Source organism: Centruroides sculpturatus, unplaced genomic scaffold (genome assembly GCF_000671375.1).
Source record: "Centruroides sculpturatus isolate CEXI.00-Female unplaced genomic scaffold, Cexi_2.0 scaffold973, whole genome shotgun sequence".
Lineage (NCBI taxonomy): Eukaryota > Metazoa > Arthropoda > Arachnida > Scorpiones > Buthidae > Centruroides > Centruroides sculpturatus.
Window position 1 is genome coordinate 112,455 of NW_019385487.1, and position 5,254 is coordinate 117,708.

Genomic DNA, 5,254 nt, shown 5'->3' on the forward strand with positions numbered 1-5,254 from the left:
CTTCAAAATTTTAATGAAATAATTACTATTTTCAGAAAACATTTTAAAATAAATAATGTGGAAATCTTGCCAAGTTCAAAACGGGTTTGCAACACGCCAACCTGATAAACGAAACAGAAATTCTATGTAAATTTCAGAATTTATTATAAAGGAAAATTTAGTATTTTCAGAAAAAAAATTAAAATAAATAATGTGGAAATCTTGCCAAGTTCAAAACGGGTTTGCAACACGCCAACGTCATAAACGAAACAGAAATTTTACGTAAATTGCGCAATTTATTTGTAGATATAAAGGAAAATTTAGTTTATCTTTTATTCTATCTTTTTTATAAAGGAAAATAATTATTCGAATTCACGCGAATATTTAACTATGCACTTTCCTTATTTTAAACGTCTCGACTTGAATATTTAACCATTTAGTTAAGGCCGAATCACATTCGACGATTCGCGAAGCTCCTCGCCAACGAATGCTTTTTGTAATTACAGTAGAACCTCGATTATCCGGACCTCTGTTATCCGGATTTTCGATTATCCGGATTGTTCAAAATAAACAAAAATTTTACGAATTTGCTGATNGTGCTCTCGACTGCGCCAGAAAATCGATTGGCGCCCGCGAAAATTCAAAAATACAAAAATGAAGTATATTACCAAGTAACCCAGTGAGAACTGCTTGCCTATCATTTTAGTTCAAAATACAAGAAGTTTTATTCCAAGCAAGCATCGCAAGCCCGCTAGGTTAATTTCTGCTGCTTGCATGGAATAAAATTTCTCATATTTTATATTAAAATGATAGGCAAGGAATTCTGTTAAAAGCACTGGCACTGAACGTTTCGCTTCGTGCAGTCTATTTTGCAACTTTTTTAAAATGATGTCAATCCCGAAAATCTCGGGATTTGGAAAACTTAATCCCGAAAATTTTGAACTGAAAAGTGGTCGGGATCCCGGAATCTTGAGGGATCAAATCCTCTAACTGTACGTGATGGAATGCAAAACATTTTTTGTTTTAACAACGTCTCACCCAGCACAGTGGTCGTGAACTCTTAAATATATTTTACGTCGTAACAAAAATATAAATTGACATACGTACATATATATAATTTATATTCAAATTACTTCATTTCTATGACCAAGAGCGGCGTAAGGCATGGGCGATGTGGGCCTCGCGGTCCAAAGGGCCTCGCGCCTTGAAGGTTTATGCATTACTTAAAAGTCGCGAACGCGACGAGAACATTTTACTCGTCATAAAACAATAAATAGTTTGTCAAACTTTTATTCAAAAAAATGAAGTTTCAACTGCTTTTTATTTTATAAAATCCGTTCTCTTGCGCCACCAGAGAACCTTTTAAACAATAGGCTCTCTGTTAGCGTTGGTCAGTAGTAGTGCAAATTCAATACGAACGTTTGTTTCTTAAAAATTTGATTACGATTTAAATACAGTATTTATTTTTAATATCACCGATATGTCACCAAAAAGAAAACATGTTGTATTATCATTAAAAAAACAAAGTATTTCTTTCGATTATCCGAATTTTTTTTTAATCCGGGCTACCTTCATCCCCAATCAGTCCGGATAATCGAGGTTCTACTGTAATTACATTATAGCCAATCTTATCCGTTTACACAAAATGCAAAAATTAGGTCCCCCGTTTCCAGAATAATTAGAGAATTTTTATACAAGTCTAAAAATATGTTCGATTTTCCGCAAAAACGCAAAAAAAACCGCCTGTAAATCTTGCATGCCGCTTCATATTAACACTTCCTTTGTTACTCAATTAACACTTCCATTGTTAACATTTCCATTGTTAACACTTCTACTGTTAACACTTTCATTGTTGACACTTCCATTGTTACACATCTTCGAAGTCAACCACTTTCAACCCCATATGCAAGAATTAGGTCCCTTGTTTCCAGACTAATTAGATAAATTTTTATGANTTACGACACTGTTTATGTACGTGATGGAATGCATAACATTTTTTGTTTTAACAACGTCTCACCCAGCACAGTGGTCGTGAACTCTTAGATATATTTTACGTCGTAACAAAAATATAACTTGACATACGTACATATAAATAATTTATATTCATATGACTTCATTTTTATGACCAAGAGCGGCGTAAGGCATGGGCGATGTGGACCTCGCAGTTCAAAGGGCCTCGCGCCTCGAAGGTTTATGCATTACTTAAAAGTCGCTAACGCGAGGAACAAATTTTACTCGTCATAAAACAATAAATAGTTTGTCAAACTTTTATTCAAAAAAATGCAGTTTCAACTGCTTTTTATTTTATAAAATCCGTTCTCTTGCGCCACCAGAGAACCTTTTAAACAATAGGTTGTCTGTTAGCGTTGGTCAGTAGTAGTGCAAATTAAATACGAACGTTTGTTTCTTAAATATTTGATCATGATTTAAATACAGTATTTATTTTTAATATCACCGATATGTCATCGAAAAGAAAACATGTTGTATTATCATTAAAAGACAGAGTATTTGTTTCGATTATCAGAATTTTCCTTTATCCGGACTATCTTCATCCCCAATCAGTCCGGATAATCGAGGTTCTACTGTAATTACATTATAGCCAATCTTACGCGTTTACACAAAATGCAAAAATTAGGTCCTCCGTTTCCAGAATAATTAGAAAATTTCTATACAAGTCTAAAAATATGTTCGATTTCCCGCAAAAACGCAAAAAAAACTGCCTGTAAATCTTGCATGCCGCTTTATATTAACACTTCCTTTGTTACTCAATTAACACTTCCATTGTTAACATTTCCATTGTTAACACTTCTACTGTTAACACTTTCATTGTTGACACTTCCATTGTTACACATCTTCGAAGTCAACCACTTTCAACCCCATATGCAAGAATTAGGTCCCTTGTTTCCAGACTAATTAGATAAATTTTACGTCCACTCAAACGAACTATTTTCAATTTGGTCAATTTTCTGGAACGTTTACAATCGTTCTATAATCGAACCAATTCGAATACGAATTCGAAAATTTTTAAAATCGAAATAGAAAATCTTCTACTTTCAACCACTTTCAAGCCCATATTTCCCGCACCTTTATAGATATCGAGACGCAACCACCCCTATGCACGAATGGAGACTTGAGGCTACTACCACATACAAACACCATTCACGTACGATGTGTAGTTTTTGCGGAAAAGTGAAATATAGGGACACACACGTCCATATATATATGTGAAATCCGCGATTTTTACGCCGATGTCGGAAAAATCTTTCTAAATAACTCCGATGGAAAAACCCACTCTTGGTGAGAAGTATATCGGAGGTCACCGATTGTTTTCACATTATGGTGGGAAAGTTGACAGTTAGTTGATCGGAATGCACCGTAAGTGTCAACTGAAGTCGATCACGTGACTCATTTCCCACGAATAACGTATAAAAGCTCGAGTCCCCGAAAGCTCCGGGCGATCCCTCGGAAGTTATACTTGGTAGATATGCCATATTTGTCTCCATACTCCGGACCGAAAGGACATACGACCAACCACAGCCATTTAAACTTCCATCGCCATTAACGAACATATTCAACGAACGCATATTAGACATATCCGCAGAGAGGTATTTGTACTTTTTAGAGCTTTGTGAACTCTCTCTCAGACTAGCAGGTAAAGCTATTAGAGCGTCCCTTTTGTACAGTGAACTTATTTAATCACATTTAACCTATGTATCCTAGCTTAGTTATATAAATAAATGCTTGTTTTGTTTTTAAACCTGTCTCCTGTCTCTGAAGGACCTGCCGACTTACCGACGCATTCCCCACTAAAATTTTTGCCCTCCTAGCCATCCGACAAGCCGAGAACGGGTTTTACCAACCTGTTGCAGAGTAAGTGGTCATTTGGGATGAGCCCAGTGGCCCACTGCTAATCTCACATTGGTTTGCAGAAGTGGGGTGTATAGGCAAAGTTTGTCCGTGCATAGACAGGTTTTTCCGCAATAGACAAGTTCCACTCAGACAGGTTGTCACAAACTATAGTAGCTAAGCGATTCTAGGACATAGCAGCATAGAAATGGAAGGAGAAAATCCTAGAGCAGTCTTAGGAAACATAGGAAGTTTCGTCCCTCTTTTGCCTGCATTTTCTGGAGATACAGCAGGACTTAGAATAACTGAGTTTTTTGACTCTCTATCAGATCTGGCAAAATTGTCAGGATGGACAAAAGCGCAAATGTTGGCAATAGCACAGCTAAGACTTACAGGGATAGCCAGAGAATTCGTTCGAAAGGATAGACAAATCAAAGAAATTGAAAATTTTGAGGAATTTAAGCGTGTTATGCTAGAGCGTTTTGAAAAAGTCCCTTTCCACCTTCGAGCTCATAAATTTTACTCATGTGTACAAAAGCCGGAGGAAAATGTACAGACATACGCAGCACGATTACAAGCCCTTGCTACCGAAATTGAGATAAAGCAAGAGAGAGCAGATGCAGCGGAGACCACAATGATTAAGCGCATACAGGATAAAGAATTAGACGAAAGATTAAAAGCTCAGTTTCTGAATGGCATACATCTTAAAATCAGACAACGCGTCATGTCACGTGAACCTGCTACTTTTGACGAAGCTTTAAAAGCTGCTATAAGTGAGGAAAGTATAGAAACTCTGACGGCACAGCCCAGTTTTAAAATTAGACCTATAAGGGAAGTTAAATCCGCTACAGAGAAACCACCGGAAGAGTGGGAATCAATCAAAGCCACTATCGAGGAACTTCGAAATCGATTGGACGAAATTACGAGCAGGTTATCCTCTCCGCTATATAAAAAATGCAAGGATTGTCCGACTTCCTATCCTTGACGCAATATGCATCCTAGCTTAGTTATATAAATAAATGCTTTTTAAACCTGTCCCCTGTCTCTGAAGGACACCTGCCGACTTACCGATGCACTCCCCACTCAAATTTTTGCCCTCCTAGCCATCCGAGAAGCCGAGAACAAGTTTTACCAACCTGTTGCAGAGTAAGTAGTCATTTGGAATGAGCCCAGTGGCCCACTGCTAATCTCACATAGATATATAGATATAGATATAGATATGGATAAATTTTTTTGTTTTTGTATACAGTCGACCCCCCTATAACGTACGTTCCTATAACGACAATTCCTATAACGTAGCGAAAAAATTGTAGAAACTTTCGTATAACGTACCTAATATAACGTCGTTTCGCGACAAGATTGATAGAGTCTGGACCAATAGTGGATGAGCAGCCGAACTACTTTCCTCCGACCCTGNTTTTGTTAAACG